General features: G+C 48.9%; 1 protein-coding gene across 1 annotated transcript in view; it reads left to right on the forward strand.

Annotated features, from left to right (window-relative positions):
• The first annotated feature begins 33 nt into the window (after window positions 1-33).
• The window catches only part of Ngef (neuronal guanine nucleotide exchange factor), a 92,751-nt gene continuing 78,796 nt past the window's right edge, over window positions 34-13,988 (forward strand). Inside the window, exon 1 of the mRNA XM_040753086.1 lies at window positions 34-173. The gene's annotated coding sequence lies outside the window, so the exon portion shown is untranslated. The remainder of the gene's footprint in view (window positions 174-13,988) is intronic.

The following is a 13,988-nucleotide window of genomic DNA, read 5'->3' on the forward strand; positions in this document are numbered from 1 at the left end:
GTCTGAAGGTCAGGAATGTCTCTCAGGGAGGCTTTTCCGGGCTGTAGCTCCCAGGGACAGGTCAGGAGCTTATGCATTTAGCTCTGGGGTGCCTGGACAGGATAGTGGATGGGAAAAGAAGAAACCCAAGCGCTAATGAGGGAGCTCAACACCTGGGAACTTCTGGCTGGCAGGTAAGCAATATCTACACATGTGCATGAGCGCGCACCCAAGTGTGTGTGTGTGTGTGTGTGTGTGTGTGTGTGTGTGTGTGTGTGTGTGTTAATGAATTGAGATCAAATAAGATGTAGCATAGAGGTCACTGTGGGGTCAGAAGTGCAGAGAGTGCTACAAGCATTGACTGAGAAAGAACCATGAGAGAGAAAGCAGCTAGACTGTCAGCAGAGGAGCTTGGCTCTCCTTGCAAGATTCCAGCTATGGCTGTGATGTGGTGAGCCTGTGGGCTCCTGGCTACACCTGTGAAGTCCTGGCCCATCTTGACTCTCTTGCGTCTTCCTTCCCTGTGGGTTTCAACATCTCTGAATTGGGGTGATGATTCCTTCCAGCTCCTCTATCCTTGGCTTTGGGAAGACAATATAGTATATAGGAAAAGTCTCAATAAATTACTCTCGGGGCCCTGAGTGATAGGAACATGATTAAGGAACATATTGAGTTCCAAACACTGATTAAGAATCTCAGAAAGGAGGTTGGAGGGGCGCCGGGGAGTAGGGGAGGGAGAGGGAGCTGGAATTGACATGTGAAGCAAGCTTGTTTCTAATTAAAAAAAAAAAAAAAGAATCTCAGAGAGGCAGCGGCATCATGTTAAGTCAGGCAAGGAACCCTCTGGAATAGGGCATTCTCTATGGTGCACACCCTGGTTGTAAATGCATATGTAGACTGTAAAGTGCTGTGATTTCTGTGTGTTACTGCCTCAAACCTCAGGGTCAAGGAGTACTCTAGGGGAAGGGAAGTAACAGCCATCAGGTAATCGCTCCCGTGTGGTGTGGCTGCCCCACTGCCTCCTCGGGGACCACTTCAGAACAAAAGACCCAACCCTCAGAATCTTCTAGATTTGTGTGTTTAGTGGGCGTGAAGCCAAAGTATGGTGTGATTCTGTTGGAGAAAGTTTTCCTGGATGTAACAATAGAAGGTTTTTATTTCCTGTTTTGCCCAATATTCGGCGTATCCACACCGCCATCAGCTACAGGGAGTTGAACTTGGGGCTCCTGTAGTTTTGGCTGCTCTGCTGTGTCAGCTGGTGACCGGCATCTTGTTACCGCAAGAGAAATGGCTGTCTTAATGCAGAGAGACATTAAGGCTACTTGGGTCCCTTACTGTGTTTCCTTGTCCTCCCTCTCCCCATGTCTCTGGTTTTCCACTTAGATGTCCTCTTCCTCATTCTGGCCCACATTTGATGTTACTTAGCCTTGGAAAGTAGAGACTAGTATCTCCTGGGAGACTTCAGCATCCTGGGCCATTAAGATGGGCGATAGGCCACCTTCCTCAACCCTACTCCAAGCCCACTACTTGCCGAGCACAGATTTTCATGGATGTTATTCCCAGGAGTGTGTGTGTGTGTGGGGGGGTTCTTTATAGGAAAGCTGGTGGATCTAAAACATTGCTTTGCCTGTGGAGGCCCTGACCTCATCATGCCAAGCTCACACCAGTGGACTTGTGCCTATCTAAGAGTCCTAAAGTAGCCAGAGCCACCAAGTCTTGATGATTCCACCAGGCACAGAAGTCACTGTCCCAAGAATGGAGTGAGCCTGACAGCCCTGTATCAGGTGTTTCTTCTCCTGGGACTTATATACAGATTAGATATAGGTATAGTTGTAGGTAGACATAGAGATAGATATGTTTATGTATATTTATATATGTTATAATATATAGGATTTATAGATACACACACACACACACACACACACACACACACACACATACACACACCTGCTCTGGTACTCTGAAGTTACCCTCCAGCATCACCTCTATTCCTTTATCCCCTTACCAAGGAACTGAACACCTGTACACACGAGGCTTGGAAGTGGATCTGGGGACACAGGTGAGGTGACAGTGGCCATCAGGCTGGCAGAGGAAACAGTTCTGTGCCCCAACCCAAGGCTGGCTGGAAGCCCCTCCATGAGCAGAGCCAAGGACATGGCTTCACCCTAGGCATCACCACTGGGTCACAGAGATGAGAGAGGTTTGGGCCAAGCCAACTGGGGGTGTCCCTTTAGGGCCTGTGCTCGAGGCCCTGGGAGGACACTTCTATGCAGAGCAGCCCAGGCCCCTGACGAATTCTCCTCTGTTCTTGGCTTTGGTCACTTTTTCCACTTTGGGAAAGGTCGGACCATGGACAGGAGCTCAACCTCTAGAGCAGAGAAAATGCTCAGGGAGACACCCAGGTCATCCTGTTTCCTATGGGTGGCTACAGTAGACTCTTTGGCCTCTCTCAGGGACACCACAGTGAGTCTGAATATTAATGACAAGCATTCTCCAGAATGTCCTGAGGTGAGCTTCTGTTGAGAAAATAGCTGATAGCCTGGCTGTATGCACTTGAAAATAAAGCAGTAGCTTCCCACATTCATTCTAGTTGGATGCTTTGAGTTCCTAGGGATGAAGGCTTGGAGTGTTAATGACACAGAATAGGAAACCCCTGGGGAAGTAGAAGCCTACGTAAAGGATTCTGGGTGAATGTGATTGCTGAAACAGGGGCAAGGTGGAGGAGTGTTCCCACCCATGGCACTCAGAGACTCAGAGCTGGGGACCCTGTACATGAGGACAATGTACCTCCCAGGAAATACACCCTTCCCTTGCAGACACAGCAGGCTGGCTCCGACTTTGTCTTCTTCATCTTTGGTGGGAACTGCATGCGTCAGCCATGGGGTCTTCTATGGACAGTGGCTTGGACTAGTCATCATCTAGACCCTTAAAGAGCTTACAAAGGACTTGCTAGTTCATTATCTTATGAGCGTATCTCCTGACAGGGTCTCCAGAACAAGTCATTTGGGCGGTGTCTGGAAAGGGGCAAGAGAAGTTTGGGAACTCTGGGGCAGGGGTCAGAGAGGGTAAGGCAGGAAGGTCACATTGGGTGTAAAGACCCTGACTTCAGGTCCCATCTGAAGTAGGAAGAGTTGGTCACCAGCAGCTGACTTGCACAGTGTCACTCAATCTCACATAAAATGGACAGCCACCTCCCTTGAGAGTTTCAAGGAGCCTAAGAATCAGATTCCCTCCCAGAGCTGCTTCACATCCAAACAGATCCCCACTAGTTGGGCAAGCGTCCTTCAACTGTTTCCCATTTTTAGAACCTCAGTACAGGATCCTATTTTATCCTGGGTGTTCTGTAGGTGGAAACCCACTCAGGGAAGTATGGGTCTTTTTAAAGTCGCTTGCAATTAAAGGAAACATTCCTGGGTGGATGCTAGCATGCTGGACTGAAGCCTCCTTTTCTGAGGAGTTCCTTTTTAGGAAATCAGCTTTGACCCTTATAGTGACTCTCAGATCCTTTGTTTTTAGATTTAAAGGGGTGTCTGGCCCAGGGACAAGCCTTCTTAGTGTCAGAAATTATCAGCATAGTTGCCTGTAGCTCTTGTGGATTTCTGGCCTCTTTGGAGCAGACTGTGAATCTAAAGCAATATCTCTGCACTCTGCCATCTTAGGCTACTAACTGAGCTGAAGAAATGAAGAAGCCCTGTCAAGGCTCACAGAAAATCAGATCCACCTGGGTTGTCTTTGGTAAACATGTGTGTTTGTTGGAGGCAATGTCGCAGAAATTGCCAGAATGTAGGCACGCTGGAGGTTGCCCAGAATCGTGGGAGATAAACAGCAGAATTGGTGTCCTGCAGGGTGAGGTCCTGCTCCTGCTCCTCTTGCACTGGGCTTTCTCAGGATGCCCGTTTGTGCTGTCTGTCCCCCTGATCTGTGTCTGCTGGATCTGTGCCCCCACAACCAGCTAGAGCAGGAACTGAGCACTGGGTTGCTGCTGGTAGATACCGGCTGTGGAGGCTCAAGAGGCCTCCTATGAGCATACAGTTCTTTGAACTCTCTATTATCTTGTTTTCTTTCTCTTGGGAGACAGGGAGGTCTCATGTATCCCAGTCTGTTACTGAATGACCTTGAACTTCTGATGCCCCTGCTTCCACCTCTGCAGGGCTGGGATTACAGGACTGCACCACTGTAACACATCTGCTTTATTCAGTACTGGGGATTAAACTCAGGGACTCACGAATGCAAGGCAAGCATTCTACCGACTGAGATACGGTTAACTCCTCACCACCATTTTGAAAGGTTGGGTGCTCTTGGTGGCTGTTTTAAATTAATACATTGTTAAGAATGACAGTGGCCCCACAAGTAAAAGAGTACTCAGAAGCCCTGATTAGTGTTTAGGGCTTCCTTTTATGACGTTCAAGAGAGGTAGGAGTTGGCTACTAAGGCGTGTAGCACAGATGTTTCTCCGTTTTGATTGACAGGATTGGATGATGTAAATCTCTGCTTACAGTGCAAGTCCCTTTCCACAACACCCCTGATTTTAATCATATGCACACCCAATTATGCATAAGTATAAGATAATAAATAGGTGATTCTCCCTAAAAGTTCATTCAAAGGACGAAGTTTGCCTTACTGTGCATGTACCTACAAACTAGTCTAGGCCAGAATGTACTCCCCAAACTTGTGCCAAGATATAACTGGAGCACGGTTGAATAGGATCTAAGTTTGATAGCTGATGTGGAGATGAGAAACTCCACTGTTCAGGGAAGTATGTGTGTGTATCTTCGTGCAAGCAGGAGTCCTCTGTTGCTCTGTGTGTGTGTGTGTATGTGTGTGTGTGTGTGTGTGTGTTCATGTATTTGTAGATGCATATATGTGTATATATGTATTTCTAAATAAATAGCTCTAAAAAATACTTAAACAGAACTGGCTGTCTTTGAAGAGTGTACCAAGATGCCTCAAGCATGTGAGTTTGGCTAACTGGGAGCCCACCTCTTTCCAAGGTACCAGAGCCCGTGTGTCCCCAACTCTTGCTTCTAGGTCAGCATGTTGGAACCAGTGATTGCTTTCTTCCAGGGATAAATATCTTCTGATAAATGAAGACTTTTTTCTCCTAACCAAATCCTAGTGGTCCAATTAAAACAAAAAGGCTTGATAAATGCCAGCTGGAAGGGACTTGGGAGATGGATGTTAACAAACTTCATGGATGTCATGTTCCATAAGGAGGATAAGTGTATTAACTATCTGGCATTGCTGCAAAACAAAACAAAACAAACAAACAAACAAAAAACCTGGCACAAACTTGTGACTTTTAAATAACACAAAGGTGTCACCTCACCACTCTGAAAGACAAAAACTCAAAGTGATTTCTCAGCAGTATGGTGGTGGAGCACACCTTTAATCTCAGCACTCGGGGGACAGAAGCAGGTGGGGATCTCTGTGAGTTTGAGGCTAACCTGAGTCTACAAAGCTAGTCCCAGGATGGCTAGGGAAACCCTGACTAGAAAAACCAAAAACTAGAAAAACCAAAAACAAGAAAAACAAAAAAGTGGGTTTTTTTTTTCTCAAATCAAGGCCTCTGCAGAAATGGTCTTTCCTGAGACAATGATTTCTGGTTTTCCTCCATCTTCAATGACCGACACCACCACCCCACCCCTATCTCAAGGTCTTCAGTTTTGTCACATCTACAGAGTTCCTTTGTCATGTAAACTCACAGAGCCGCTTGTCCTGGGTCTTGGGATATGTACATCTTTGGGGTTGGGTAGGCATTACTAAGACTAAACTAAGAGAAACTAGAGCTTTCTTAAATCTATCTCTAAATACATATTTAGATAGAATAGACAACTCTTTGAAAATACTCCAGTGTGGTAAAAACCACAGTCAAAAACAAGCTGTAATATAGATTGCGTACACCAAACATCCCATAATAATGCTTATATCGTTATCTATCTTTAACTTTGGTCGACACATGCTGGATCAATTATACCTGCTATTTTTGTTGAAACTCTACCACCCAAAGCTTATACCTGAGACCTGCCTTTCCTGCATTGGAACCTGCCTGAAGTATCTCTACGACAGTCCCAGACACTGGGAGGCCTGGGAACGTAGATCTCTGGTTTAGTCACCACAGAAAGCACATGAACACAGCCAACTAGAGAGGGCAGATATGAAGTCAGGAGGCCCTCACCTTCCAGCTGAGTACCCAGAAAGAAGGGTCTTGGGTGTGGCTGCTTTCTGCTGGAGCCACAGACCCATGCTTCTGGGGTGTAGGGACCACCCCATGGGTGCTTCCCCCTACTCAGTCCCACATGAGACATCCCAGAAGTTGCCTCGACAGTAAAAGTCCCAGGAGTTAGGAGTCCCAGGACCACTCAGAGAGTGAGGTTGGGGGAACTAAGAAAGAGGGTTAACGCTTTGGGCCAGGCTGGTGGAGGATGAGGAAACTGAGTGCCAGGCTCCAGCAGCCCAAATGCTCCTCAGCTTCCTGGCCAGGCTTCCAGAATGGCAAATGGGTTCCATCACAGGTGACTCTAATCCATGCTGAAGCCCAGAGGATTCATTCAAGACAACAAGGCCCCATCTGAGTTTAAAGGAAGGAGCATTATGATGGAGCAGTAGTGTCTGTTTTAGCAAAGAGGTGGTCTGTGCACCCCTGCTGTTTCAATAGAGAGAAAGGGGGGATCTGCAGCCAGGCAGATGCTAGGGACCGCTGAGAAAAAGCTGTATCTTACCTGGGTGACCTTGAGTGGGTAGGCTGGTGTGGTTTGTGCTTCATCTTTAAATGACCAAAGCTGGAGATGCCCTTTCCAGACCCCCATGATGGATGGATGATGGATCAAGAATAGGACCTAGCATCACAAACTGTCCAGCCCTGTGTCTGTGGGGCAGAGGCCTGAGTGCACAGAAACAATCTTTGGTTGGCCAGTGCTGCCTTGGTGATGTGTCCTGGGCCTGGTGCAGATCTGAGCCTGAGTCATTCGCCCCATGGACCCTATCTGCTTAGAAGACACTCAATACACTGTGAGCAGGGAAAGAGTTTGAAGACAAGCCTCTGTGTTAGACACCATGGAAGGGGCAAGGCAGTAGCAGCTTTGTGCCAGGAGCAGGTAGTATTGCAAGGTAGGGTTGAACAAGGAGCTGCAGCCCAGGTTTGGGGGCTGGGTACCATGTAGGTAGCACCCCAGGAAGTCACAGGAGGGAACTGACTCCCCACAACCCAGCATGAAGTAAGTACTGAATAAAAATTACTTAAGTGGCTCTAGTTCCAGGGAAGTGGCTGTGTTCAGCCCTGGATTCCCTTTGGCAGCATAGCCAAGGAGAGGAGAGGAGAAAGAAGAGCCAGGCAGGGCCTAGAAGAGCATTTTAAAAGTTGTCGGTATGGAGACTTGAACCTGTAACTCCAAAATTCAGGAGGCAGAGGCAGAGGCAGAAGTAGAGGCTACTTAGCAAGTTTCAGGTCAGGCAGGACTATGTAGCAAGATCCTATCTCAAACAAACAAACCAAAACAACACAACCCAGGAAAAGGTATGGTAGGATGGAGAGAGCTCAGAGAGTCAGGAAAGTGCTTGTTGCACAAGCATAGGGAACCAAGTACAATCCCCTTTGTAAAAAAGCTAGATGTTGTGTATTGGGTTTGTAATCCCTGCACTTCAGTGGTGGAGACAGGAGGCTTGCTAGTCAGCCTCCTTAGCCACTTGGTGAGTTCCAGGCCGGTGAGAGACCCCATCTCAAAAGTCAAGGTGATGGGGCCTGAGGAACACCTGAGGTTGTCTATACACACATGCTCACAAGTCCACCCACGTCTGAACTGTTAGCAGGAGCATGACACAACATGTGTTTTGTGAAGGTCTCTGTCCCCAGCACAAACTGTTCTGCTGGCTGTTAGCCCTGGGGAGCTTTGTTCTCGGCATCTGAAGGAAAAGGTCCCCATGCCTGGAGGACTGTCCTGTGCCTGAGGGGTAGTTCTTGCTTAGAATAGCCCTCAGATAAGGCTGACAAGCTGGACAGGACTGGTCAGGGCTGGATAGGGCTGGAGGGTGTAGGCTCTGGAGAGGCTCCGGGAGACTGCTCAAAGGAACGCACAGATGCAAAGGTCCCAGGTAAAGAGCAGAGGCGGTGGGCGGCGTGAGAACGGAGATCCCCCCAGGAATGGAGGCTAGGATGCTGGGAAGGGGAAGAGGAAGAAGTAGGGATGGACAGGATTCAGAAATCAGAGGCTGAATACGTCCCTACTTCCCCACCTCCAGTCCGGTTTCCGGCTTTCTTTCTTTTGGTTTTTTTTGTTTGTTTGTTTGTTTGTTTTGTTTTGTTTTGTTTTTTTGTTTTCGAGACAGGGTTTCTCGGTATTGTTTTGGAGGCTATCGGTCCAGCCTGGCCTCGAACTCACAGAGATCCGCCTGCCTCTGCCTCCCGAGTGCTGGGATTAAAGGCATGCGCCACCACCGCCCGGCGGTTTCCGGCTTTCTTAGGGGCCTTTGAGAAGGGACCAGCAGGGACAGGGAGAGGCTGGGATCCTCAGAGAGTCTCACCCTGATCCCTGCAGGGGCAAAGGGTACTCTGGGAAAGGACATCTGCCAGACTGGGATGGCTGGGACACCCACCCAATGGACTGGGTGACTACTGACTGTCGCCTCCAGCAGGGAGAGAGAGCTCTTCTGGGACTACTCTGATGGGGGCACCCAGCTTCAAGGACCACGCCCAGGGTTCACAGCATCTCAGGTGTGTTTTAAAGTCACTGTTACTATTTTAAAGCTCATTTAAAAAATTCTGATTATATATGTTCATATACATATCACACACACACACACACACACAGAGAGAGAGAGAGAGAGAGAGAGAGAGAGAGAGAGAGAGAGAGAGAGAGAGAGAGAGAGAGAGAGACAGAGAGGAATGAATCCCCTTGGTTCTGTTTCTTTAGAGAATCCTCACTAAAACAACTGCCAACATTGGAAAAGAGTTTATTTACAGCTTTGGGAATTGTAATTCAGGTGTTGACTTTAGAGGTACAAACACTTTAAAAATAAACAGTAGGAATTGCAATTCAGAGACACAGGTACAAGAAGGCCCTGAATGGACAGGGAGCACAGAGTTTGAGTTTTGAGAAGGGACAGTGTTGTATGGACGACAGAAGACACAGAGAAGAAGACAGCCTCAGAACGGACATGCCCAGGGATCCAGAGTCCACAAGCTCAGGACCTGCACATCGAGTCTTGGTGCAAAGTGTGTTTATCCAGTGTAGATGTGCCAGGAGCTGGGTTACTGGTGGAGGGGGCAGCGCTGGGATTTTGTGGGGCCCTGCTTAAGGCCCGTCTTCCGACTGACTCCACTCTGAAACTCTTCTGTGGCACTGCTTTTGTGGTTTTTCCTCCTTTTTCTTTCACATTCCTGGATGTCAATCATTTACTTTCATTCCTTTTCCACGGCTACAGTCCCAACATTTGTCTCCTCAAAATTCCTTTGCTGAAGGCCAAACCCTGAGTGGGGAGGTCTGGAGATGGGGCTCTAGTGCGTGCTTAGTGTTAGGTGAGGTGAGGACGGCAGATGGTCAGGCTGAGAACATCCCTTTTGGAAGGAAGGAAGGGGAAAGCCCCGCCCCCACCATGCGCACACGGAGGGAAGGTCATGCGAGGCAGAGAGTAAGGGCTGTCTGTCAGCCAGGGGCAGGCAGCGCTTGCCGGAGCCTCACCATGCCGGCCTTCTGACCTCACCCTTGAGCCTTCAGAGTTGGGAAGCCATAGTTTTCTGCTAAGCCACCAGGTCCTGTATGCCGTGCTGTGGCAGTCCTGGCCGACTGACACCAATATTGACCCTGCCGTTGCCAGGCCTCTGTGAATGCTTTAGAATGTGCGCCGTTGGATGAGTCACGACTCCCAGACAAGCAAACCGCCCTTCTCCGAGTGCCACAAAGACCCAGTAGAGGGAGGTGGTTCCCGAACCCCAACCCTGTTGGCCACAGGAAGGCCACCATCCACTCTCAGAGTCTGTTTTCTCTGCGATTTACAAGTTTAGCTCAGCTCCCCTCTCTTTGGCGGGAACAGAAAGCCTTGCCCACAGGTGGGTGTGTCACTTGCCAAGGGCAGTGGCCTGAGGTGGCTCTTTCTTAAGCTTGAGCCTTGTACGCAGATCACTCCGCCCATGGATCACACCCTATCTAAGGGTGACAATACATAGAAGAGACTGAGCAAACATGGCTTCCATATGGGATTTTTTTTTTCCTTTTGGACAGGGTCTCACTGTGTAGCTCTGTATGACCTGGAACTTGCTCTGTAGACCAGGCTGACCCCAAACTCACAGAGATCTGCCTGCCTCTGCCTCTTGAGTGCTAGGATTAAAGGCGTGATCCATCTCATCCAGCTAAAACCACAGCTTTGCTCTGAGAAAATAGCTTGGTAGCAATGCTGGCTACAGAAGAACTAGCAGGAGACAACCGGTCTGACGCAGCACCCAGTAAACAGGAGAGGGAGGGGCTTCCACAGACACCCTGAAGCGACAGCTGCACCTGCCTTGGGCTCCTATCCCCTTGACTGCCCAGGGCTGCCCTCGTGGAGGGCTGCACCGTGTGGAAAGAGGGGTTAATGAGCAGAGGGTGTTCAGCTCAGCTTGGCGGTCTTCGAGTCTCTGACCTGACCGTTGCTGTTCCTTAAGGGCAAGCAGGCTTCCTCAGCTGGTGGAGTCCCCTCCCACTCCTGTGTGGCAGGCAGCCACTCCCTTGTTGTGGAACCTGGATTCCAGTTCTGCCTCACCCCCTTCCCAACTGTATGATCTGAGGCAAGTTACTGAGCATCTCAGAGAGAGAACCCGGGACGGTCCCTGCCAGTCCCTCGTCCCAGGTGGGAGGGAGAAGCAATGAATTTCCGTGTACAGGTCAGCACCCAGCCAGCCTTGATTTCCCCCAATGGGGTGGGAAGATCATGGGGTTCAAGTCTCAGTGCTTCCTCTCCAGAAGGTTCTGACCACATTGCCACTGTCCTCCAAGTTGGTGACACTATTGTGAGTAGGGAAAGGAAAGGTAAATTTTTGCTGTGTGTGACAGGACCCTGGAGCCTTTTGGCCATGGTCTGACCCAATTATACCTGGAAATCTATCCCTCAGCTTTGAAGAAATCTCTACCGTAGGTTTACACACTCCCGAGGGAATCTGATTTGGATAACTAGCAATAAGCCAGGAGGCCCATGCCCCTTATCACAGGGAACTGTGACGTTAAACTCTCCCAATTCGAGTGCAAAGGCCAGTGTCACCCTAGGACACTGGTCTAGTCTCCACCTGGTCCAGAGATGCCACTTGGTTAATATCAGGTTCTGGAAGTCCCCTCCAGTGGAACTCCAGGTTTTGGGGTGCTTGAATAAAAAGGTGATCAGAGAAACACAGTTGTGGCAGAAGCAGACACAGTTTTGATTTCGCTTTTGATTTGAAAAAGATACCTTACAAGGGAGGAAGCTGTGGGAACACAAAACTAAACAACTCAAATGGTCCCACTGCCCAAGGGATGGGGGAGGGGTGTCTTACGTTTCACAAGACCAATTTTGTTTTCCTCTCATCTGTATATCATGGGCTTCTCCAAGTCTGATCTTGGGTGTAGTTCTGTATACAATGTGTTTCTTCAGCATCTATCCTCGTGAGCTTTACCTGTCAGCTTGATACAGCCTGGCCGTATCCACTGAGGAGCTGCCCAGATCAGATGGGCCTGTAAGCATGTATGGGAGGGATTGGCTTGATTGTTAATTGATTCGGGAGGGCTCAGCCCGTTATGGGTGGCATCCGTCCATAGGCAGGTGGTCCCCAGCTGGGTAAGAAAATTAGCTCACATGGCAGCTGGCAAGCAGCGCTTCCCAATTCCTGCTGATCTTCATTGGCTGTGAAGTGAATTCCTTGGTGGGAGGTGATTTAGTTTGGAAGAGTGAGCAGGCCTGCCTTTAAGTTTCTGTCTCCACTGTGTTCTGGAATTGCAAGTCACATAAACCCTTTCTTCCTCCAGGTTGCTTTAAGTGTCACAGCAACAGAAATACACTAGAACAACCTGGTGAATCTCCACCAGGGGTGTGCATTTTCACATTATAATGAGCCCCCAGCTACTTTGAGTGTCTCTCTGCCCATGCCGGAGGACTGGATTTAGTGGGTGTCTGTTAAGGTTTTCCAGTCTTCCTCTTTTTTATTGTTGTTTCACTTACTAATTTTTTGTTTTTTGTTTTTTGTTTTTTTTTTTTTTGGTTTTTCGAGACAGGGTTTCTCTGTGGCTTTGGAGGCTGTCCTGGAACTCGCTCTGTAGACCAGGCTGGTCTCGAACTCACAAAGATCCACCTGCCTCTGCCTCCCGAGTGCTGGGATTAAAGGCGTGCGCCACCAACGCCCGGCCACTTACTAATTTTTAAAGACCTTCCAGAGCTCACTCTCTACCTTACTCTCCTGCCTTCCTGTCACATGCTGCCCCTGAAGGAGGCACAGTGGTGACAAGGACAGGCTGCTTTCCCAGACAGGAGGAGATATTCAAGGAAGATCTGCCCTCTGAGGACTTCTCAGACATGCATACTCTGGGGCTCCAGACCAGCACCCCCGAGTCAAAACTCATGTGTTAACTTTCCAGGGGACTCTGGGGGTACCCAGATGAGAGCCACTGCCAGAGATTGAGAACCAAGTACAATCAGGCAATTCACAGAAACACGGCCAAATATTACAAGCACCACCTCCTCACATAAATTCCCCAACACAGAGAGATCCTTGCTAGAGGCAGTCTCTACCCTTGAGGGTGGGGAGGAGATGTTGGGAACAGCAGTCCTGAACTCCTTTGGAATCTGGGTCTGGTTACACCTGAGTGTCTAGCAATCTGCACGCTTAATACGAGCACCATGAGCTGGTAGGCTAAGCTCACTAACATTTGCTTTAATGTGAAAAACATACCAAAGAATATGAGAATCCAGGCATGCCTTCACCCTGAAACCTGGTCACACAGGGAGAGCCTAAGTGTTTCCCTCACACGCTGCAGTGTTTTCTCGAATTCAACCCAAAAAATGGCCTCAACACATCAGAGGCCAGGCTAATTAAAACCAGAGAGAGGCCATTGACCCACACAGCTCAAACGAATGCTGCCGTTTTTGGTAAATGCATCTGCTCTGCTTCTCTTGCTGTGCGGTTATCATTTCCAGAGGAGGAGGTGCCTCATTCAATCACCAAAGGGGGCATTCAAAAACTTCATCCTAGAGGGTCCCAGGAAGGCAGGCTAGAAAGACAGGCAAGATCACGGGGACAGAAGGGAAGGGAGCCCTTCCCCACCGAGACTGGTTGAAGCGTCCCACCAGCATTCCAGGACAGTTAACAACTGGATGCCTGCAAATTTCTAGAAATCCCACCAAAAAACTCCAGGGGAAGGGAGTGTACTAAAAACCTTATGCAATTCTAGTGGCTCCTGACTTTATGTTATCAGACGGTTGCTCCATCGGCACCATCTCTGGAGTCACCTGGTAATCTTCACTGTCAGGAGAGAAAAGAGGCAAGAAGGAAAGATTTCCTAGCAACCTTGTCAGACAAAGCTCTAGAAGCATCAAATGCTGTGTGTCTACGGCTAATAGCGAGACATGGACCTTGACTCTCCCTCAAGGAGCACGCTCAGGTATGTCTTAGATTCTTCTGGGTGTCTCTCTTCCTCCTGACCCTCACAATTAAGCCTATACTAAGATATTTTTCATAAAAATCTCCAGCTCTGCTTTGGGGTGGCTAGGCCTCAAATTCTTTTCTCTATCAGTCACAAAACGGTGGCCCAAGAAGAGCTAGCTCACTAAAAGATTTGGGGTACATGTCGGGCTGATGGAGGTGACAGCATAGAGCCGGGACTCGGTCCCCCACGACTGATGCTACTGAACATGTTGTATTCCAGTGCTGGGGTTGGGTTGGGGGAAGAGGTTGGTGTCATGTGCCAGGGCTTCGCACCCCTCCGAAGGGAAGGTCGACGGCTCTGTCACTCAGCTGCCTGTAGGATGCATTAGCTTCCGATCTGCTCTTTATTTTATTTTTGTGCCTGGGTCTCATC

The sequence above is a fragment of the Mesocricetus auratus genome, unplaced genomic scaffold (genome assembly GCF_017639785.1).
Source record: "Mesocricetus auratus isolate SY011 unplaced genomic scaffold, BCM_Maur_2.0 Super-Scaffold_100010, whole genome shotgun sequence".
NCBI lineage: Eukaryota > Metazoa > Chordata > Mammalia > Rodentia > Cricetidae > Mesocricetus > Mesocricetus auratus.